This window comes from Microtus oregoni, unplaced genomic scaffold (assembly GCF_018167655.1).
Source record: "Microtus oregoni isolate MIOR12 unplaced genomic scaffold, Mior012 000008F_ref0000371, whole genome shotgun sequence".
Lineage (NCBI taxonomy): Eukaryota > Metazoa > Chordata > Mammalia > Rodentia > Cricetidae > Microtus > Microtus oregoni.
The window spans coordinates 28,296,914-28,322,216 of record NW_024543067.1 but is presented as its reverse complement, the minus strand read 5'-3'; the positions used below and the strand labels follow the sequence as shown (position 1 = coordinate 28,322,216).

The window sequence follows — 25,303 nt, the reverse complement described above, 5'->3', positions numbered from 1 at the left end:
TTGTGCACCTTTCTGGTCCTGAATGCATTTTGCATAATAATAGAAAGGGGAAACTGGCTTCTGAATGTTGCTTAGTGATAAATACCAGATTCCTTGGCATAGCTGATAAGAAGTGTCTGCATGCTGTCATAGTGTAATATTGATAGATGGGGCCCATCTTAGATGTGGGATATTTGTATACTGGAGAGATAATTTGTTTGTGATACAATAAAATCAAAGATATTAAAATGTTTTATGGTATAATGCTTCAAAACTTTTAAAATTACCTGACGAGATTGAATCACACAATGACAAAATGCTTTTTAAGGATTTAATTCACCTGAAATTTAAGCACAGTGAGCAGAGAAATAGGCAGTGCGGTGCAATTTGCTGTGCGACTGAGCCTGGCTTGTCACTTAGCCCACGGGCTGCTGTCCTCTCAGGACACTGGAACACAATTTGTCATTATGCTGGGTGGCAAGACCAAATCAGAACATTTTAAAACAACTATTCATGCACATTAAATGGTCTGAAACTTTTTGAAAAATGAAGCATGTAAAAAAAATTTAATTGTAGCCTTGGTTAGCATTAGACTCTAAAAATGTGAGTTCAGCACTGAAATTGGAGTTCAATGGCTGAGAGGCCATTTTTTGTCTTTGCTATTTCTTTCTAGTACTGGGAGAATATTGTACAGGCTAATTGTTGGTGAGAAGAAAGAGTTCTTACCTGGAATTCCGAGTCACAGTGTTGTTTGTGTAAAATATTTGTTGAGATAATCTGAGAAGTATAAGATCAAGGATTCCTACAAAGCAGTGAGTAACACTGTCCACTGTTCTCCAGAAGACAGTTATTCTCTGGCAACACAGAAAGCAAGCTTAGAGTAGTGAGATTTATGGGTAAATCTGAAAGACTTGACACTAATTCCCCACTATGCATCTCCCAAGCTGAGTATTTCAAGGAAAAGAGAGGACACCAAGAGTTGGTGGGTGCTGTGGCTCAAGCAGAGTGGTGGGATGCCTGCACATCCTTGCATTACAGTGGGACAAGTCCGACTCTGGGATACTTAAGAGAGAGCAAAGAAAGTGGGGCATGAGGGTGGAAAGTGGCAACAGAATGAAGGTTGGACTGGGAGGAGTTAGGGCAAGGAATCAGGGATGGACACAAGCAAGTAACATTGTGTGCACACAGGCTCCTGGCTAAGGCTGGGACACTGTGTGCACATGACTCCTGGCTAAGGATGTTCCACTGTTCCCACTTCCCCTTCTCTGAGCTGGAATATTGTTTGGCTGGAGCTTAGGTGAGTCTTTTTCATGCCATCACAGTCTGTGGATTCATAAGTCCATCACCCCTGTTGGGTCTGACAAATAGTTTACTTGACATTGTTTACCAACTCTGCTCAAGGACAGTGAGTGTGTGTGTGTGTGTGTGTGTGTGTGTGTGTGTGTGTGTGTATGTGTGTGTGTGTGTGTATGTGTGTGTGTGTACATGTATGATACTTTCAGAGAAGTTAAGTGGATATAGAATAGGGAGAAAATGAAAGTTGGGGGAGAGGAAACACGATGGTCAAAATATGTCGCATTAAATTCTTAAAGAGTAAATTAAGAGACCAATACATTGTAAGCCTTTATAAAATTCTCAAAGAAGTAAAATAGAAGTTACAACAGTTTAAAAAGAGAATAGCAAGATTTCAAAGTGTCTAGTATAATACACTGCCATGGTTCCTAAGGCTTCCTTCCTTGCATCCCTCTGTCAACCGCTGACAACAGATCTTTAAAAGTTCTCTTTCACGGCAGTTTTTCAAGGGATTTGATGAAACAAAAACACTTGACTAAAACTGAGATGACAATGATACTGTGCAAATCAGATGGGCAGAAAACTAATTAATTTTGTTGTCATCCCATTTTCCTATTCCCAAAGTCCCTTGTATCAATCAAGTCAGAGTAACTGTAACAACTTCATTTTTCTTTGGTCATTCTAGCATACTCTTGAGGATGCAGCTGAGGAAGCCCAGCCTAGAGAAGAAGAAAAATTACACATCACTGGATTAGTGTTAAGTGCTCAGAGTTAACTTTCAATTGATTTTGAGAACATAAGCTTATCTTTAATGCCCCAGTCAAATTTTATAGATGCTCACATCTATTGTCTGATTTATTTTATTGAATTAGTTAATAATTAATTTACACTTATACTATGCCAGACATATTTTGTGTGGAAGACTTTCCATATATAATTCTCAAAAGTGCTGTATTTTTTTGTTCTCAGTTAAATGAGTACTTCTGACACAAAATAACTTGGTTTTTACCACCCTGGTTATTAAATTCCTTCCATGTGATATTAGCTCTCAGAGCAAAAATTGTATCAGACAAAATCAAAAAGGCAAAAAGAAAAGAAGAAGAAAACAACAAAACAAAACCCTTCCTCAACTATTAAGGCAATTTCTGTGAGGGACAGAAATTGAACTCATAGGACTACAGAGAAGAGGTTGGGAGGATGTCCAGGCATAGTGTTGGCTGCCATGGAAACAGTGACCTGCCTTAGGGAAGAGTTGGTTGACAGGTATAGTTTGCAACTGACAGAGGAGTCTTTATCTGAGATTTACCAGTTTTTTCGGGTACCCATGGAAGTTAGGTTTCTGCCTCCCTAGCGTCTCCAAATTGAGATGCCACCTCCCTTGACGGAGGAATTTCAGAGTACAGGTCTGGGATAAAAACAGCCTTTGCATCCTAAAATAAACAACTGGCAGAGGAAAGTTAGTAATATTTCAGAAGAACAGACACTTAATACTGAAAATATTCTGAAGTTTTCTCTAAGGAAACGGGAGAGCCGAGGACCTATGTAGGAAGGACCTATCTAATGTCTGCTGAGGTACCATGGCAACTGCTGTGGTCTTATAGTGGTGTAGAAATTCTTCCATCTATTTTGTACTGAATTACAATGGTTTTCTGATCATCTATGGGTATATTCTACTTATCCACAGGAGAGATTATTTCATGATTGCATCTTCTTTCATATTACGCTCTTTCGAGTTGTAAATTCCTCTCAGCTAATTTGTTTGTGTGTCAGGTGGATATGAATGTGCTGCAAACCTCTTACACTTCAGTAAATTATCTCAAAACACAGTGGAGAAAATTGGAGTTTGTCTATGAAAACTTACCTAGAGAATGGCTTAGATAAAGAGAAAATTCCGTTTTTTTCTGAATTCCAGAACCCATGGTCTTTTTCCCATTATATAAAAATGAGTTCACTTATTCACAGGATTTTTATGGAGTATTTATTTATATTTGCCAGAATACATATTTATTGACTGTCTCTATCTGCTGTAGGACCCATCCATGACAAGCACAATAGAGGCCTGAGTCTCAGTAGTTTACACTAAGGTATACCTGGTTCTGAGAAATAGCACAAACTGAGACTGCCCAGGAACCACCCAGGAACAGACCATATAATGAAATTCCTAACACTCCAACCGTTGTAGATAGAATCATCTGCCAGCCAGCACACACCCGTCGCTTTTCACCAGGACACACCTAGACAAATATCAGCCTATCAGGGGTCATGAACCTTAGAAATCCCTCACCCCCACCTTTGCTACTGAAAAAACCCAACCCTAATGGAACTCAGGGCCCTCCGATCACTCCAATATGTTTGACACATGGGGAGTCTGAATTTGCAAACTTGTGTAAGAATAAAGGCTCTTTGCTTATACATTCAGGTCTCAGTCTCCTGGTTGGTTTTGGGGGGACTCTGTGATCTGGACATAACATCTGCCAGGGACTGTTTTACAACATAGAATGGCATTGGTGATGAAGAGAATCGAGATTCCTCCCAGAGGGGAAGAAGGTGGTGCCCCAGTTCTTTTTCTTTTATGTTGATTATATCCTAACTGCAATGAGGTATACAAGGTCTCTGCAGTGACTGCTGCCTGTCTACAGCCTAAAAATAACAGCAGCAACCTACCATACACTGTAACTTCCCAAACCACAGCTCCAAACAACACCTTTCTCTTTATAACATTCTTATCTTGGATATTTGATTCAGTGGAACAAAACCGAGTCATACATGCTATTGGGTCAAAGTTGAAATATGAACACAAAAGTGTGTTGTGTGTATGAAAGCTGATCCTCGATTGTTTCTACATCAGTTTTAAAAACAGAATACCATAACTGGTCAATGGGAAGATGGGAGGGAACCCACCTGACTCTTCTTTCTTAAGGTAGTATACTGCACAGTTAGATTTTCTTAGCACCGAGAAAATACCAGTTTTTGTTTATCTTGTAAATCTGAAATGCTGCCACTTGCTTAAGCAAATGCATGAAGACCTTCATATATGCCCTCGGATTCTCTCGTTCCTCCCGCAGAGCCCTGCCCCAGCTGCATCTCAGGAGAAGCCATGCTGACTTCTCCTTGGTCTTACTGTCAGCAATGCACTTTTCATTCTCCCTCTCACAGCACATCTAACTAATTAGCTGGTTATTTTTAATACCACGATTACATTTTTCTTTCCTCATAGATTTCTAATTCCAAAGAGGAGTAGAATTTCAGTGAACTACATAATATTCCACTATGTCGTACTCCTAAAGATTCCATAGCCGCTTCTCAAGAATGTCAAGCTGAAGACCAAGCTTTGAGCATAAATGTCTTTTCTGGGCATTAGATTCAAGCCAAACATGTGGTCTTGTAACTGGAATCAAGGGCCAGAGTTATGACTCCAGGTGTATCAACATGCCAGCTCCAGCCACCTGCCTCAAAGAAAGGAGACAAAAGTATCCATGAAAAGTCAGGAAAGGAATCTTATCTCGAAATTTATCTCGAGATAATGGATATTAAGTATTCATGCTCCTCTCTCAGGTGCTGACATGAGTTTTACATTTTAATCAAAGAAGAGGGAAGGCCATGGATGGGGGCATGCGTTGTGCATAGAAAGCTTGCATTGTCCAGAAATCCTCCAGGAAGAAACTTTGCTTCATGCTGTGATGTGCTGGAACTTGACACCCACCATACTACTTCCCTGAGGAGCCCAGGTTGGGTCTCTTGAGCCTTAAGCACTACCCTAATTTGCATATGACCCTCACTTGCAGGGGCAGAGATTGCATAACTGCAAATGACTGCCCAGCAGCTCATGCTAACCTCCCAAGACTGAACACTAACTAATCACACTTGCCCTCTTTTCCATGGTAGGAAGCAGATGCCAGGCAACTGCAAACATGTACCTACGTATTAAAGCTTGACACTAAAGATGTCATTAGGAGAGAAAGATGCTGACATGTCCTCCATGAATCTGGGACTTACCTGTGTACATGGCACATGGTGAATATCAAGGATTTTCCTTTGTGTTTTGGGAAGGGTGTGTGGTGTGTGTGTGTGTGTGTGTGTGTGTGTGTGTGTGTGTGTATACAGAAGAGACTTGAGGAGAACATTAGGTTGCTTGTCTAATCGGTCCTCACATTACTTTTTGAGATAGGTCTATCACCGAATCTGGAACTCTTTGACCAGGCTAATAAGTCAGTGAGACCTAAGATTCCTCCTGTCTCTACCTTCCCAGTCTTGGGATTACAGTACACAGTGCCACCTGACATCTTTGTAGGTTCTGGGATCTGAGCTCATACCTTCCTGCTTGTGAAGAAATAGTAATTGGCTCCCTGTCTAAATAATCTGCCCAGCTCTAAGAAACCCTTGTTGAACAAAAAGACTAATTGATGGCAGGTAGATCTCAAATGGAGGGAAATTCTTACCTATAGACATTTGCTCCTATACTAGAGAAATATTGGGAGGGAACTATGAGGAACTGAATGTAAAATTTCTAGGAAGTTCTTTCCTAAACTAGATATCCAGTTTTCAGTAGTAAAGTTCCCTTTGACTTGTCAAAACCCTGACTATTCCAGAATTTCTTCTGTAGGCTCTGTGTTAGATTTCTTTATCACGAAAGAAATAGATCTTGAATCTTAGAGCACCAAAATAAGAATAAAAATAAATAAATAAAAACCAGTGAAAAGACAAATAACAGCGAAGAAAGCCAACAGAAAGTGAATATGAAGTCCAGATTATTGCTAGAGACTACAGCCCAGAAATTCTAAAGGTTTGACCACAAAACTGGATGGACTACGAAAAGAAAAGATAAAGGGGAGAGGAGAATAAGGAGGTAGGGTCCCTGTGGCATTCCTTTCCTGCCTCACTCTCTATTACTACCTTCCTCTATTTCATTTGAAATTGGCAAACATTCACTATAATTCTTAATTACTAATGTAGGAATAAAGAAGCCAATCATACAAATTTGAATATTTCATTTCATTAATCCCTCTCCACTTTGGTAACGGTTAAGTATCAGTTTACATACTGCATAACATGTATACTTAAAAAAATTTTTCTGTTTACAATTCTCCAGAAGCTTACCACTTAATTCCTCTGAAATAAAAAAGTCTAGATCAAATAGCATTTCTGCTATTTCCTAAATTTAGTTTGAAATAGCTTTACTGTCTTCAAAATAATTCTCTAGAAATCAGGATTTGGCGAAATAGCTTAATATATCTTATAGCTTATAGGTCATTTGCCTAATATGATCAAAGATCTTGCTTGAATTCAAACACCACCACCAACAAAACTAAGTAAATAAATTTAAAATTTCATAGGAAAAATTGTTCTCTGGAAATGAGATCAGAAAGTCCTCTATATTTGCTCAGCAGAATTTGACACACTCTAATTTTATCCCATCAGTGATCAATAGTCAGAGATCTAGTTGGAGAGTTGGAAAATGTGTGCTATTTTCAGCACCGCTATTTATAATTTCACATCTATTTTCCCATGTAGATGATATTAAAATGTTTTAAAAATTCAGTTTAACTATTTTTAGAGTCCTGAGAATTTAAGCTGGGAACAGATCCTAGCTGCGAAGCACTGGCCTGGCTGACTTTTTCTTTGAATAGTCTGTGAGTCTGTGTGTAGGTTTGTGCCCTAAATGTTGTGTCTGTGGGGTAAGACTGGGAGCCCCTTCTGGTGCTGGAGTTACTAGCTGGCACGAGCTGGCTGACATAGGTGCTGGGAACTGAACTCTGCTTCTCTGTGAGACAAATATATATATATATATATATATATATATATATATATATATATATACTTTGAACAGCTATGCAGTCTCTTCAGGCTAATAGGCCTGCTGTGAATAAGGCCCTGGGTTTTACCCACCACAGAACAAACAAATCAACAAACAAACACAAACAAAAACCACAAAGCCTTTGACATTATATACATTTGAATCTCAACTCTAGTAGTGATTGCTGTTAAAGCTCTACTTAACTACACATTTGCAAATAATTTATAGTGGTAGCCTGGCTATCACAGGGTTCCCAATGAACAAAGAAGCACTGATGGCCACATTGGTGTGCCTTAGAGTTGACTTCATATTTTCTCATTTTTCTGGCTCCCCAGTGGAAACTAGATTTTTCTCCACCCATGTACTATCTAACCTGTGCAGCTCAGCCTTAACACAAGATTCCCAAGTGAAATCTCCTCTGAATGTTCTACAATCAAGAGAAGAGGACCTGAGCTCCTATTATAGGTCCTAATGAGAGCCAGTGGGTTCCTGGACACTTTAGAGAGAACTTGAGGCTCTTATCAGCATTGTAATTATAAGGTACTATTTTCTAACTTCAGGTCTAAGAAGACCAGTTGTCTGGTCTCAGTTGCCTTGAACGTTTTGAGATTTTTACGTTTCCTTCCCTAAATTACATTCAGAGTTTGTGGGAGTGTTTTTCTTCTAATGACTTAAAAACGTATTTCTTTTTCCACTCTAAGTAATGTTTCCAGCAAAACTTCGTAGCAAATTAATTCACAGTGATCATTTGATTGATCAATTGGTTTATATCACCTGTCTACTGACTTACTAGTATGTATATATGAATGAATTCATGATATGTGTTTGTATACCTATGTAAACTATGAAACTTGTGTGTAGGCCAGAGAGTAACTTTGTAGAGTTAATTCTCTGTCTCCTTTGCACTGTATATGAGTTCTGGAACTGAAACTTAAGTCATCAGGCTGTTGTGACAGGTGCTTTACTGCTGTATCATCTCTCTGGCTTTTAACTTCTATTTCTCTAATGCTACTTTGTAATAGTTGCATTGCTAACTTCCAAGTTTTGTTTAAATGCTCTTATCTATTCTCAGTTTTGAGAAACAATTCATTAATAGCCACAACTGTCCAGTTCTTCCCTGGTATGTCTCCAGTTAGGTTCCCAATGTACTCAAGTACTCCACTTAGTTTCTTTAATTTGACTAAAAGCACTGAAGATGGAGTGATGCTAGACACGGTTAGAATATAATATCCCAGTCAGTATGATCCCAAAGAAGGCTACTGAAAATCCTTCATATGGAAAAGATTTCCTCTCTGAGACAGGATTTTACTGTGTCTCTGGCAAGTCTAGCACTTACTGTAAGACCAGCCTGCCATTGAACTTCGAATAACCATCCTGGTTGGACCTCTTGGATGCAGGGATTAGAGATATTCACAACCCTCAACACCTAACTTTCAATATGTATCACGCCTCCCTGTGGGGGAGTTCTGATGTGCTTCCTCACATTAACTAGTAAGATACAATAAACAACTTACAAGCAAGTGATTGGATGTATATGTATAAAATCATAGGGCTGAAGAAAAAGAGAATGATTCTATAAACATCTCTACAAATAATTTATACTATCACATTCATATTAAGAGTACATGTCTAAAGAGTTTGCAATGGGCAGTACATTAGGGTAGTTGTTTCTCTTAGGACTGTGGCACTGTGGTAAGGAAGCAGATCTGTTACATGACAAAGCTAATTCAGAGCTCTTGGAGTGACAGATCTAGTTTAGTATGAGTTGTCAAGGTTATTCTTAGTTCTTTGTATGTGTATCCAATAGCATAGTTATGCCTACTTCCATTGATTATGTAATTATAATGTTTTCCACTGCTATTATACCCAGAAAGCAGTCCAGGAATTCTTCTGTCCTTTGAATAGTTGTGTTTGCTAAACATTCTTGATTCCATGTCACACATTATAGGGACAGATGATTTTCTTTATTTTTCTCTCCTATTGGAACAATACCAGTCTCAAAAATAAAGTATGGTATTTACTAAACCTAAAATATTCATTCTTTGAATCTGTCAGTTATATATTAGAACTAAAATTAATTTCCTCTTATTTTATAAGCATAGTTTTTATATGTTATCTATGATTGAAAATTTAAAAAGAATCTCTGGCTTTCAAACATCTGTGGTCACAAAGAGTAGAATACAAGAAGGTAGATATTAGGGTTTATTGATTTCTGGTTCAATAACTTCCTAAATTGGTACGTCAAGTCAAATTAGTGTTTTCATTCAAGTTCCGGTTGGGACTGAGTAGAATATAATCAATATGCCATGAAAGGAGATATTAATTATTGAATGTTATAACCCGACTCAGAGACAGCACTTTGCCTATAGACTAACTCCCAGCATGAGCTGTTCTGTTTGCTACAAACTGATAGAGAACATCTTGCATCACAGATAGCAGGGACTGGAGAGATATCTCAATGGTTACAGCACTTTCTTCCAGAAGACCTAGAGAATCTGAGTTCTGTTCTCAGCACCCACATCATGCAGTTCATAACCACCTCGAACTCCATGTGTTCTGATACTTTCTTCTGGCCACCTAGGAAAACTACATGCACATGTATGGACTCACACATAGACATAAATATATACAAACATACTTGCATACATATCTATTATTAATGAAACACATCTAAATTGTGTGTATAGATGTTACAGGGAGCGGGGTCCCTTGTTCCAGCCACCTAGATAGCTTATGCCCAAAATAATCGCACAGAAACTGTATTCATTTAAACACTGCCTGGCCCATTAGCTCAAACTTCTTATTGGCTAAATCTTACGTCTTGATTTAACCCATTTCTATTAAATCTGTGTATTGCCACATGACTGAGGCTTACTGGCAAATTCTAACCAGCGTCTGTCTCAGGCAGGAACTCCATGGTGTCTGCTTGACTCTGTTCTTTTTCCAAGCATTCAGTTCTATCTACTCCACCTACCTAAGTTCTGCCCTATTAAATGGCCAAGGCAGTTTCTGTATTTAACCAATGAAAGCAACACATGAACAGAAGGACCTTCTACACCATTTCCCTTTTTCTTTTATAAACAAAAAGGAAGGCTTTAACTTTAACATAGTAAAATTACATATAACAAAACAGTTATCAAGCAAGAATTGCAGTTACAATATTTATATCTCTTTTATCTTTTATCATAACAAAGAAAAACTGTAACTATCTATCTATTCTTCAACACCATCAAAGAATTCCAAAGAATATAATATTACCTAAGTAAACAAGAAGTGCATTATAAAAAACTTCCAAAACTCTGAAATTGACAGAGGCATCTCGCTGCCTGGACATTCACCCAAAGATTTTTTGTATCGTTGGGGCATCTATCTTCAGCCTACAGGCCCATAGTATCCTGCAGACTTTTCCATGAAGCAGAAAAATTTAAAAACAGATTAGTCACTTTCTTCTGTGTCCTGTAGAATGTTTCTCAGACTCTTTTATGAAACAGGAACCCCGAAGGATTATCTCACCTTTAAACAAGTTTAGCAATCATCTCTCTGCAGGTTCTTCATATCCAGTTTATGCAACAATCCAGCCAAGAGCAGCTTTTTTGCGCAAATGGCTAAACAACTCCATAAGGAGCCTCTTTGATGCCCATATTCCTCAGGAAGTAGCTTGATGCTGTCAGGAGCAGATGTGTCTCACTGTCATGAAAAGCCCTACGTTATTAAAACATTTTAAATGCCATAATCTGAAGATTTCTAAAAATTTGAATAATACTTATCTAACTGAAATATATCTCTATACATCTAGAAAATCTATCTAACATGACTATAAACTTGACTATTATAGATGATTATCTATTAACCTATATTTTTAATTATACATTACTTTTTTAAATAAACTACATAATCACAATACCTTAATCAAGATCAGAAATAGATATAGCAAAATTGACCTTAAATATGTATCCATAAATCAAGATTTATACCAATGAAAATTATTTATATCTATATAATATCCTCCTTTAAAAGAAAAAGAACATTTATAAACAATATTTGGGAATATGGGCATTGTTTTAAGCCATGACCTTGTGATGACCTACAGATAATTAAAAATGGGTTAAATCAAGATGTGAGAGTTAGGCAATAAGAGGCTAGAGATAATGGGCTAAACAGTAATTTAATAATACAGTTTCTGTGTGATTATTTCAGGTATAAGCTAGCCGGGCAGCTGGGACGAAAAACAGGCCCTCTCTCCCTGTAACATATAGATACATATATATGATAAAATATTTTTAAATATTTTAGTGTGAATTTCTTAGTATGAATATATACAGTACACTTGTATATAGATATATATTTTTAAATTATGTTCTCTTAAACCAAATAAAGGCATTAATCTTATAATCAGAAAAAATTAAAAAAATATTTGACTCTTGTTTGACTCAAATGAACAGTGATGATTTCTTCATTTTTAAATTTTACTTTCTAGATTGCATTATATATTTCTGTACGAAAGCAGTTTGTTGCTATTTTAAAGCAGTTTAAGGTAGTTCGATCCCCATTTTGTTCCATAATTATAGAAGAAAGATAAAAATAATATTGCAGGTATTTTCTAGTCTACTAACCCTTTTGTAAATAAACAATAATAAAGATTATCTATGGCAACATTCAGCATCCTCAAGCCTGTTTACTCAAATGCTATTGTTAAGTACTGCTTGGCTACCCAGCCATTTGTTGATACTGATTCTTAGAACTTTTTACTTGCTGTAGTAGTCTTCAAGTCCATTTGCTTATTAGGATATCTAGAAAGTTAAAGTGCAGCTTCAGTCCCATTACAGGACGCATGAATGAAAATCTCTTGAGCACTCTTCATGTTCAGATGACACCAACATAATGGCCATACTGATAGCTGCTTGCCCTACTGCTGACCTATACAGTAAATAAAACTTCAAAGCATTGTGGGAAGGGCCACAATAAGATTCCCTGAAACAGCTGAAGATGTTGACTAGTTCCAAGAGTCCCTCCAGTGCCTGAAGTAGAAGGATTTCTTGAAGCCAAGAAATCCAAGTTTGTTTGGATGACATAGTAAGTTGATATTTCAATAAAATAAAAAAAATAATCAAAAAGGACAATAAAATGACAAGCTGGTGAAGAAACATTGGGGAGAGGAGGCTGCTTCAAAATTCTCACAGAAGGGAGCAGCAGGCTGAGTTGTGGAGAATAAAATAAATTAGCTGAAAGTCCATAGAAATTCTTTAAAAAGTAGTAGAAAGCACAGTAGCCATCATACATAGTGGATTATTGTCAGAAGTTAAACTTTCTTGATGAAATAGACATAAAGTGGGAAGAGAACAGAGAAATGGATACATGCAGACAACTTTCTCAACATCAATAGGAAGTTTGGAATTTTGCCTAAAGAGGCATTAATTGCTATTTAGAAAGACATTACAAGTTTAATTTTCAAAACCACTTAGAATTTGTCTTTCATTGTTCCTACAATATCTTTATAGATGTGAAATATGGAGGGAGGACTTGCTTAATTTCCCTGCTCATAGACACTTCCATTTTCTCTGGCATAAAGTATGGTCCAGTTTCTCAAAGAGTATCCTCCGGACCCGATTCTTTAGCTTAGGGCAATAGTTCTCATATTAGAAATAATGACTAATTATAGCAATTATTTCTGAGAGAAATGGATGAATGTGGGTCTAAACAATTTGCCCGAGTAATGAGGGTACCGATACCTTTGAAGTGACCTACCCACCTTCGTTTGACGTTCCTGGCCTGGAGGGAGGAAAAGTCTTGACTGAACAATACTGAAGCTCAGTCTCTAAAATAAAAGGGCACTATCATAGTCTTGGAGTCATTTATGGCTCTAAAATATGTCAAATATTACTGAAGAACTATATTTATATACTAATATAAGATATGACTATACAATGATCAGCCAAGTATGATCCTAGTGTCCCCCAGATGTTCTATCCATATACAGAGCCAATGACTAGTGCCAGAAAAGACAACAGCCACTCCCCCAACCCCAACCAACCAATTACAATACAAAGGCTGAGAAAGAAGGTGTGTCATTAGGTGAAAGCACAGCTCACACCTCAGATAAAATAAACTGTCTATTCTGACCTAAAAATTAATAACCATGATTCAAGACATGGACTTTGCTTATCCTAAATGGCAAGGTCAAAGGTTGAAGTAGTTTCATGAAGTTTTTACAGTCACAGAGCAAAAAAAATGTTATCAGTTAAGGCATTTATCAATTCCATTGATGGGGCAGCAGGTAAGTTGCTTGTAACAAAGTGAGGGAATCTCTGAAGTAGGCTTTAAATATCTGACGTCATTCTTAGCATGTGAACTGATAGAAACTGGTATTCTTCTCAGTTTACACATGCTAAGTTTCACTTGGTGATCAGAAAGATGTTGCAGAAGCAATGAGCTGTTAAGTAGTCTGAAGAAAGCCTGAGATAATTTTAGTTATGGATCTTTTCAACTTCACAGTTTGGAAATTTTAATCAGTCAATTGACTTTACAAATCTTTAAAATAGATTTTCTGGTGGTTAGCTTTTGTTTGTTGGTTTACTGGGACAGTCACTTGCATATCCAAGGGAAAACATAGATACAGCCACCAGAAGGCTGTATTGGAGGGTAGACAGGCCCAGTCTCCAGCTTTTCAGGTCTACAGAAAATAAATCCAGAATATTTATTACCTAGAAATTGAGTTTGCTTAACAAAATATTGCAGCAGCCTTTTTCTTTTGTATCACCAACCAGTTCCCAGATCATTATATAGAGACTTATTATTGGCTTTGAATGCACTGCTTTAGCTTAGCTCTTATTTTAATCCTGTTTTTGTAAACTGAGTTTTTATTTTTGCTTCCATGACTCTCAGACCCAAATAACTTATCTATCACCGCAAGGCTGTGTGACCTGGCAGTAAGATTCTGGCATCTTTCTCCTTTAGCAGCTACATGATGCCTCTATGACTCCTCCTTCTTTCTCCCTGCATTCAGTTTAGTACCCCCCTGCTCTATTCTGCCCTGCCATAAGCCAAAGTGGCTTATTCATTAAGAAACAGTAATAAAACATATTCGTAGCATACAGAGTGGAAACCCATATCATCTCCCCTTTTATGTCTAAATAAAGGAGGTTTTAACTTTATCATAGTTATAAATTACATATACAAAACAGGTATCAAGAAAGAATTTAGTCTATTTGCATTAGGCAAAAATTAAAGAAAATATTGTATAATCTACTTATCTTTGTGACTCTAAAATTTCATATCTAATTTATCTTTTATTATAACTAAGCAAAATTACAACATAACTATTTGTCTTTAACTTCATCAAAGACTCCAGAAGGATACAATATTACCTAAGTAAATAGGAAGCTCATTTTAAGCAACTTCTAAAACCCTAGAGATGAATACATCTCACTTCCTGGACAGTCACCCAAAGTTCTTCTGCAATATTGGGGCATCCATTTTCAGTCCACAGGCCCATGGAATCTCACAGACTTTTCCATGAAGCAGGAAAATTGAAAGAATGTTTTGCCTATATTGGCAATTTATCAGTTAATTTTTTTTCTGTGTCCTGCAGAATATCTTGCTGTTAAAGGAGCTGCGAGTTGTGTTCCTGCCACCCAGCTCCCAGCCGCCTAGCTAGCTTATGCCCCAAAATAACAACACATAAACTGTATTCATATAAACATTGTTTGGCCCATTTCTATTAATGTGCGTAGCACCACGAGGTGGTAACTTACCAGGGAGATTCTAGCCTATGTCCATCTTGGGTCGGAGATTCATCACATCTTCCTCAGAGAGCAGAGCTATGGCGTCTGTCTGAGGCGTCTTACCTCACTTCCTCTTCCTCCCAGCATTCTGTTCTGTTTACTCCACCCACCTATGTTCTAACCTATCAGGGCCAAGCAGTTTCTTTATTAATTAACTAATGAACTTCCTCCATCATCTTGCAGACTCTTTCATGAAGCAAGAACCCTGAAAGATTGTCTCACCTTCTTTAGGCAAGTTCAGTAGTCCTTTTTCTATGGTTTCTGCATGTCCAGTTCATACAGCATATTATCAAGCAAACCCAGCAAGAGCAGTTTCTTGCCCAAATAGTTTTGAAGGCAAATTCCATAATGAGTTTTTTGAATGCCCATCAACCGCTCTGAAGTAATTGGTGCTTCCAGAAGCAGACATGTCTCACTGTCAAGAAAAGTCTAAATTCTTAAAACATTTTAAATGTCATATTTTGTAGGTCTTTTAAAGAGTTGATGAATACCTATCCATCTGAAATATATTTTTGTATATGTAGAAAACCTAACTAACATGAACACACTTTGACTATTATAGATGATTATCTATTAATTCATAATTTTAAATTATACCTTACATTTTTGAATACTTTAAACAAGAGTATATATATATATATATATATATATATATATATATATCAAAATTGACCTTAAATTTGTAGGAATAAACCAAGTATTCATCTCTATATCATAGTCCCCTACTTTTTTTAGAAATTGACTGTGACCATTATTATAACCAATTCTTTAAAAAAATAAAAATAAACATTTATAAACAATCATGTTGAAAATTTGGGCATAGTTTTCTCCAAACTTCTCCCTGATGTTTGTTGGACAAATTATATTTTGTTTTCACAGAGGTCTTATGGGGGGCGGGAGTCCTGTTCCATCAAACCATGTTAGCCTGGAAGGAATCTACAGGTTCTGATATTCTGTGGAAACAAAAGCAGAACCTCTTTTCCAAAGAAACATATCTGTAGACTCAAATTTTGAAGTCCTGATACCTTTAAAATATATATGTTGGTTTAGTTTAGCATCCCATACAATCAAATGTCTCTCTGTAGTTAGCTCATTCACTGTCAAAAAATTCAAAGAAAACACAATAATATACATAATTTAGACTCTCTGTGTATATTCCATCTTTACATGACTTTTTTATATTATGCCATTACTTTTAATGTTTATTTTGTTATCTTTATTCCTTTTATTTATGACTGTATTCTTTCTTCTCTGTCTCATAATCCCATGTGCATGTATTCAACGCTGTGACACATACAGAAGTCTTTTTCATCTTAATCTGTCTTATGGTGTATCTGTATTAATTTTCTAATGAGGAGAGTTAGTTTTAATGCTAAGCAGATGTGACTAGGAGCAATACAATAACCTTGCCTGTTAAATCTTCCCCATTGTAAAAAGAGCTGTGGGCTGCTTCCCGCCACCCAGCTCCAGGCTACCAGCTAGCCTTACCCAAGACAATTACACAGAAACTGTATTCTTTAAAACACTGCTTGGTCCATTAGCTCTAGCCTCTTACTGGCTAATTCTCACATCTTGATTAACCCATTTCTAATAATCTGTGTAGCACCACGAGGTGGTGGCTTACCTGGAAGGATCTTAACCTGTGTCTATCTTGGAGAGGAGAGCTATAGTGTTTGTCTCACTGCCTTCTTCCTCCCATCATTTTTTTCTGTCTTCCCCACCTACCTATGTTCTGACCTATCAGGCCAAGCAATTTTCTTTATTAATTACCAATGAAACAACAGATAGACAGATGAACCTCCTCCATCACCCCATCAACGTGGTGGAAGTTTGTTCACTGTGTCTGCAAGCCATGTTCTCTGCCCCAGCTCTAGGGATGCAGCCAGTCTATGCAGACATTAAACAAAGTACAACATGCTGCTTGCAAATCCCACTTAAGTGTTCTGTAGAAGAACCTCCCAAGAGAGCCAGAACCATCCATGCTGCCAGTATAAACCAGGAAGCCATTTCTTAAAGGAGTCATGCTTCTGTTTGTGGCCAACAAACAGAGTTTATCTGAAAAAAAAAATGTAAATACCATTACATTGACTCCTGTTTTTGTGGGTCTAAAAGTCTTTTTTAAAGCTTTTTCACCTCTTATATGGACTCATACCCCAGACAGTGGGTGCCATTTATAAACAGAGTCTGCTTTTACATTTCCTAGCCTCTCAGACCCAAATAATCTATGTGTCAACAGGAGACTGTGACCTATGAGTAAGGTTCTGGCATCTTTCTCTTTTGGAAGCTGATTCTGCCTTATTTCTCCTTGTACTCAGTTTAGCTTTTGCCTGCCTAGCTCTATTCTGCCCTACCACAGGCCAAAGGAGCTTCTTTATTAACTAATGGTAATAAAACATATTCATAACACACAGTGGGGAATCCCACATCATGTTTAACTGTGTTTTGATTTTTATCTTTCTTTCTTCTTTCTTTCTTTCTTTCTTTCTTTCTTTCTTTCTTTCTTTCTGTCCTATTTTCACTGCTTCTCATGTCTGGTTGGCTGGCTGATACCTGGCTCCTTGTCCCTGGCATTTCCATCTCTTTCTCATTCCTCCTCTTTCTTCTCTCTCATCCTTAGATTTCTCCTCCTAAGTTTTCTTTCTGCCACCAGTTCCATCTATCCGTCTCCTACTGACCTTTCTGCTTTTTATTAGACCATTTAGGTGCCTTAGGCAGCCAAGGTAAAACAAATGCAACACATTTTTACATAATTAAATAAATGCATCACAAACAAATGCAAGGCATCTTTGCATTGTTAGCAAAGGCAGTAGAAACAAATATAACACATTTTCACATAGCTAAAGTAATATTGTGCAGCGTAATCAAATATAATGCATCTTTACATAGTTAAAGTAATATTACATAAAAAAATACAGTTAACCCAAGTTCCTGGGGTGGCATAGACAGATGAAAAAGAAAGAGTCAAAAGAGAAAAATGCAATGAAGTCTCTCATTGCTACAGATGGATGGCAACCTCTCTGCCATACCTTAGGCAGTCTCCAATTTACAAAGTGATTGGCAGTCACAATAGCTCATTATTCTCTTGCCTCTATTTTATGACTGAAGATAAGTACCTGCATGTGCTTTAAAACTTCATTTGCTCTATTCCTCTGAACTCGAAAACCTTTCTTGCATGATATTATGAACAATCAGTGGCATAATATTAATTTATAGCTTAGGGGAGTCTAAAAATAGCACACTAGTTGTCTCCATATTCTTTAAAGTTTTCTTGTTTTGAGGGGAGTTCGAACTTCCAACAAAAGTCAAGAATACACTTTCTATTCCCATACAAATCAGGGAATACAAGTATAGAATGACTGTAAATCACTTTGTTCTACTAAGGATATTTCTTGAAATTAAAAAAGAACATGCATGCATGTGTGTATGTTTGTGTGAGCATGAATGTGTGTGTGTGTCAACATGGCTTTATGTGGAGGTCAGAGGTCAACCTTAAACAGCTTCTGCAAATAACTCTCCACTTTATGTTTTTGTTTTATTTTTTTTTATTTTTGTGTGAGTGAGTGAATGTATGTACTATAACATGTTCTGTGGAGGTCAGTGCACATACATACTACAGCATGTTCTGTGGAGGTCAGTGCAGATGCATACTATAGCATGTTTTGTGGGGGTCACTGCACGTACATAATATAGCTTATTCGGTAGAGGTCAGAGCACATACATAATAAAGCATGTTCTTTAGAGGTTAGTGTACACACATGCTATAACATTTAGTGTGGAGGTCAGTGGACACACACATACTATAGCATGCTCCTTGGAGGTCCGAGAACAGCTTTGAGTGGTCGTTTCCATCCTTCAACCATGTACAGACCGTGGATCAACCTCAGTTGGCCAGGGTTGGCAACAAGCATCTTTTACCTCTGAACCATCTCACTGGACCTTCACCTTGTGTTTTGAAACACTGAATCTAGAGATAAGTGGCCCAGCTAGACTAGTTGTTCAGGAAGCTTTATGTTTCCCCTATTTCTGCTTCCGTCTTTGAACTACAGTTACACAGAGAATTCACTGGACTCAGTTTAATTTCTTTTATATGTGAGCATGTAAACCTGTCAAAGTGATTGAAATCTAATAAATTAATTAATTAACAATCCAACAACAGCTAGTGTTGTTGTCTTGTTATGGTTTATTATCTATTTATTGAAAATCTGGTCTTAAATTGATTGTGGTTATATGTTATAGAGTAAACACAAATCATCTCATAAATTAGTTTGCTAATGATAATTTAAGAACTACATGGATTCATTCATTGCTGGTGGTTGTCTACTAGTTGACACTCCATGATTTCATATAGAAATGTGATATTTTGATAACAACCAAGTACATAGGAAGTTATTCCCTGCAGCTGCTTGGAACTCTTTGAACCCTTGTATGTATGTATTTTTTTTTAAATATTTTGAAATTACATTATAATTATGTCATTTCTCCCTTTTCTTTCCTCAATCAACAGCATCCCATATACTTCCCTCTCTTTTGTTCTCTTTAAAATTCATGGCCTCTTTTTCCTTACTTGATGTATTTGTGTGTGTGTATCTGTCTGTCTGTGTCTGTATTCATATACATACATACAACCTGTGCAGTCTGCATACTTGTATGTATATGTTTTCAAGGATGACATTTGCTATTGGATAGCCAATTGCTATGCTGTTTCCTAGGGAAGACTATTTCTTCTGCTCTCAGCATTCCTTAGTTGCCTATAGTTCTTTATTGGGGTTGAGACTTCATGGGCTTTCCCTGTCCATGTTTATATGCCTGTCAATGTCATTCTTGTTCAGTTCATGTTTAGGTAGTGACATTGGTGGGAATTTAAGGGTATCGATTCTGACATTACAAGTAGACACAACCTCACAGCAAACTCCATGATCCTCTGGCTTTTATAATCTTTCTGCCCTCCTTCACAAAGTTCCATGAGCTGTTGGTTCTGGCTTCCACAAGTCTGTGTTTTGATCTGTGTCATTTTCTATAATGGTCACTATCAGTTGCAAAGGGAAGTTTCCTTGATGAAGGCTGAGGACTCCACTTACCTGTGGGTAAAAGAAAAAATGTTTAGAATATAGTTAGGGATTATGTAAGCTCCGTACAATGGCAACTATAAATTCTTCTCCAAAATTTATTAATTAATTTATTAATTCACTAGACCTGGTTATATGGCTAGGTGTTTATAAACAAGCATGATTTTCCTGTTGCTTAGCTTGTCATGTATAAGGTTTCTTTTCTTTTGGAACTGAGCCTATGTAATCACAGAAAGTGTGTTTCTACTTTGTTGGGCAGCAGAACTTAAATTGCATGTCTCCTGTATTTTTGTATTTGTGATTTCCCATAGCTGCTACCATCTTGAATGACCAATACTGGAAATTCTTTTCTTAACAAAGCAAAAGCTGTTTTTCACTGGTCGAATTGCACAGGGAAATGGGGGGATGATTGATGATAACAGTACATGCCCTCCAGTTGCAGGAAAGGGACCAGAAGTGCAGAAAGGTTACACAGTCACTGGAACTGCTGGGGACAGCAACACCATTGTCCATGCACCAAAGTGGAAAGTCTCTTTAAATTCAGTCTTCAGACTGATGTTCAGTCTCCAGAAAAAGAGTATTAAAGATGGGTGGTGGTGGTGCAGGCCTTTAATCCCAGGCCAATGAGGCAGAGGCAGAGTTCAAGGTCAACCTAGTCAAGGGAGAGAGAGAGAGAGAGAGAGAGAGACAGAGAGAGACAGAGAGAGACAGAGAGAGAGAGAGAGAGAGAGAGAGAGAGAGAGAGAGAGAGAGAGATATCCAGGATAGTCAAGGCTAGACAGAGAAACCATGTCTTGAAAAACAAAACTACAAAGAAATAAAAACAAAACAAACAAAAAAAGACTTTAAAAGGGCTAGGCAGTGGTGGTGCACACATTTGATCCCAGCACTTGAGAGGCAGAGGCAGAAAGATCTCTGTGACTTCCGGCCAGTCTGAGCCAACCTAGTCTACAGAGTGAGTTCCAGGACAGCCAAGGGTACACAAAGAAAGAAAAAGAGTATTAAAAAGACCATGAGGGTTTCGTCACATTCCCATCATTCTGAGGCATCACTAGAGACATGCAGTTCCTTGACCATTCTCCCATTGGTTATATGTGGATGATAACAGCATGGCCCATCCTGGGGAAAGGATTCTCAGCCCTCAGAAAGCTTTTGTTGGGTCAATGCTATAAAACACTAGATTTCGTTAAGTTTCATCTTGAGAGAGACACTGTGTGTCTGATGGTAAGCTGAGTTTAAATGAAGCATGGACTTTCAGCCTGATGTCTGGTGCCTTCAACACTGCTGTAAATAACCCATTCCCAGGTGGCAGCTTCACCTTGAACAATCTGTGCAAATTTCTTCAAGTGGTAAAGATCGGAACATACTTCCTTTGAAGTAATAATAATAATGAAAATATTCTGAATCTCTATGTTTCACTGATACATGATTGTCACAGTGAAAACATATATACTTAAGTTAATTCTGTCTCTAAAAGAAGAGGTCCAGGATCTATTGAGATTTTGTATCTTAGGGTCAAATCATTTTTATTATGCTGCTCTATCTTTCTTAGAGAAACACCATTTAATTATACCAAACAGTGATCAATGGTCCACTTTACTATATATTTGTCTCTTATTAAATTTTGCTTTAATTAAATTTTTAATACATATTTATTTGCAGGAGCATGCAATTGTGCTATGATATTCTTGTGGGATATAGAACATTCTGTATGGTTTTATTCTCATTTTCTGTCATGTGGGTTCTGGGGACTGAATTGTTGGTGTCAAGCACCCACTTTTGCCAGCTCAAGTTTCTACTTATTAGATAAATAGGTGTAAACATTCTCAGAGGGGAGGCTGTCCTAAAAACATTGACAGAACAGTCTTCTGTGTAGTACTAATAGGCTTTAGTTCTATTTGAGAGATGAATATCATTCCATTACATCCGATAGGATAAGTGCTCTGATAGACTGAGCAGGTATAGGTTTTACAAAGAAGGAATAAAATAAATAAAGAATAAAGCATCAGACTGATCAAGTCAACATCACTTTTGTAGGAATTTGTAGGTTGATGATAGAAATGATACCTGATTGACTAAAATCAAAATACTCCAAAACACTTTGGTAGGAAAAATGCAAAGATAGCTCTTGACCAGTCCCATTGGTTTGTTTGAGAAAGTGGGCTCTGCGATTTTACAGAAGATTTGATAGTAATTTCCATTGAGCTAGTCATGTAGCAGGAATGACTATTTCAGATTTTAAGTTTTTTCTATTAGAGGACAATATGGATGTTTAATCCAGAAGAGTGGCCTCATGTAATTCTTACTTGATAATATTCACAACATTTTAATGTGATATTTTGACATTTAAATACATTGTAGAATAATAAAATCAAGAATAACTGCCCCTTCATATATATGTGTGTTATGAAATTGTTTGAAAACTACTCAATGTATTTAGCAATTTTTGAAATACTATTCATTTTTCCATTTTATTTTTTAAAAGTTTATTTTTATTATTTTTAAAACACCTATGTGTAAGTGTATACCATATGTTTGTAAAGCCTATTGAGGTCAGAATAGGGGCTTGGATCCCTAAAATGGAGATATGGGTGGTTGTGATATGCCTGTGTGGGTGCTGGGAACTGAACCTCAAGTCTCTGGAAGAGCAACAAGTACTCTGAACTACCTTTCTAACCTTATATGTTTTAAGGGCATTATAAAACATTAGTTTATTTGTTAATAATAAAAATGTCTCGAGGCCAGACTGGTCTACAGAGCTAGTTCCAGGACAGGCTCCCAAACCACAGAGAAACCTTGTCTCGAAAAAAACCAAAAAAAAAAAAAAAATAATAAAAATGTCAATTTACAATAAAAATGTTTCTCATTTGACAAATATAACAAAAATACCCTCTTCTTTATGAAAACCAGAATACTATGCTTGTGTCATAAAATAATAATATTTTATGAATATTGAAAATGAGTTTCATGTGGCTTCTTTTTTGTGGATAAAATACTTAATAGATGTTCTCTTTGTTGTTTTTCAATAATTAAATGCATTATTAGCCATGGTCTTTGTTAGGGATTCTATTTCTATGTTAAAACACCATGACCTAAAGCAACTTGGGAAGGAAAAGATTTATTTAGGCTTACAACTTTGATGCCATGCTCTATCACTGAGGGAAGTCTAGGTAAGAACTCATGTTAGGAACAAAAACTGAGGCCATAAAGGAGTACAGCTGTCTTTCTCATCTTCACTTGCTCACCCTGCTTTCTCATGCAGCTCAGAATTAACTGTCCAGAGGTGTCACAACTCAGCCCTCCCATATCAGTCATCTGTCATCAATCAAGAAGATTTCCCATAGGCTTGTCTATAAGCCAAATTATTAACCTATTTTCTCAATTGAGGGTTCACCTCCTCAGATGATACTAACCTTTGTCAACTATATAAAAAAGCAAAAAGAAAAAGAGAGAAAAGAAAAGGAAACCAAACAAGTCAGTCACCATGGTATCTATCTTTAAAAATAAAACCTGTTCTTTAGCTAAAAGTATGGTGTCCTTTTCTCAACACCCTATCCCTCCCTCTGACCATCCCACTTCTAATATTAGCTCATATCAAAACACCTCATTATAAGTGACTTAATTAATGACTCTGTGTTGAGAAGAAATGAGGTTAATGGATTGTTAGTGGAAAAGTCTTTTTCTGGAAGTCTGAACAATCAAGGATCAGCCACCTATCCAGATACACTAGACAAAGAGAAGAGTAATAGTCAAAGGAATTGAAAAAAAAGGTTAATATGGTCAATTGAAAGAAGAAATAAAGGAATTCATTTTGCTTATTGCTGTCTTTAAGAGATGAACCTTCAATTCTTACAAAAATGGGGGAAAGGCATGTATACACATGACTGAATATGTGAATTTGGCCTAGGACATAACTGACTCACTTCTGTTTCTTAGAGTGATTTTTATGAAGTTGTTTTTGCTGTCATCATTTAATGGGACCTATCATAGTGCAACCTCAATGTAATCAGCAATTCTTTACCTCTGGGGAATACGTTACTTTTTCTATTGCTATGACAAAATACTGGACAATAACAGTTCAAAGAAAGAAAGGTTTGTTTGAAAACCTACTTTCAGATGACAGTCTTTCATGGTGGTGAGTCATGTGACAGTCTATCATAGTGGGGAGTCATGTGACAGTCTATCTTGGTGGGGAATCACATGGCAGGCGCTTGAGGAGGAAATTGGTGACACTACATATATAGTTGGGAAATGGAGAGATGAACTCTTGCTGTTTTGTTCAGCTGCTTTTCTGCTTTTACATAGTTTGGGACCCAAGCACACAGGATAATATGGCCTATATTAGGTGTGAATCTTCCCATTTCAATTAATTAGTTCCAGAATATTCCTCATAGACATGCCCAAAAGTTTGTCTCCATGTAATTCTACATTCTATCAGGTTGATTGTAACTATTACAGAGGTAAAACATCTTTCATGTTTGGGAATAGTGTATCTCTTGTCAATAGATACTTACCAATCAGCAGTGCTATTCTGAGAACCCAAGAAAATGACAGAAAGACTCTGGAAAAAAATTAAGTTAAAGAAATAAACATGAACTCCAAAAGATAAAAATATAAAATCGAGTTAAAAGTGTCAGTGATGGTTCTTCTCATTCAGTAAATGCATTGTAAAATTTTTATTTATATAATATTATTAAATAATAATATTTATATAATATTTTTTCTTTTTGAAAGCAAAATAAAATTTCCATCTTCCTTTTACTTATTCTCCCCTCCACACACACACATACACTTTGTTTTCTCTCTCAAATTCATGAACTTCCTCTAATTGTTGTTTTACACATACAAGTACATTCACTCACATATACATATATATATATATATATGCATAATCTTAAATATGTAAACACAATTTGATCACTCCACATATACCTATGTTTTCCCATCAAAATGGCTGTCTAATTGAGACCTGAAAAACTATGATCCAATGGATGTGTTAACATGCAAGAGAGAAAGCTCAAGGGGCCTCAAGTGCAGACAAAGAACTTTGGAAGACTGGTGAATGCTGAGAGCAGAAGACAAGGTCTTTCCAAAGAACAGTGTAGCTGATTATGACCTCAGATCATATGCCTAATCATTACCTCTTATTCACAAACCAGTAATTAGATGGAGAATTTTAGCAAGGGAAGAAATCATGTTGCGTGACTTAGTGAAATCTTGAGGTATGAGTAGATGACATTGGGAATGAATATAGGGCATGATATCAGTAGAGAGAGGTAGTTTTAGAAGAATGGTCAGGAAGTAATTTTTGGAACAACTATGTCATAAAAGAAAATTCTATCTCTGTTTTCAGATGGCTCGGAGAGCATCTTATTCTTTTTGTTGTTCTT

General features: G+C 36.8%; 1 protein-coding gene across 2 annotated transcripts in view; it reads left to right on the top strand.

The window, feature by feature from the left end:
• Cntn5 (contactin 5) overlaps positions 1 to 25,303 on the top strand; it is a 1,138,775-nt gene that overhangs the window by 310,896 nt on the left and 802,576 nt on the right. The gene's annotated exons all lie outside the window — the stretch shown is intronic.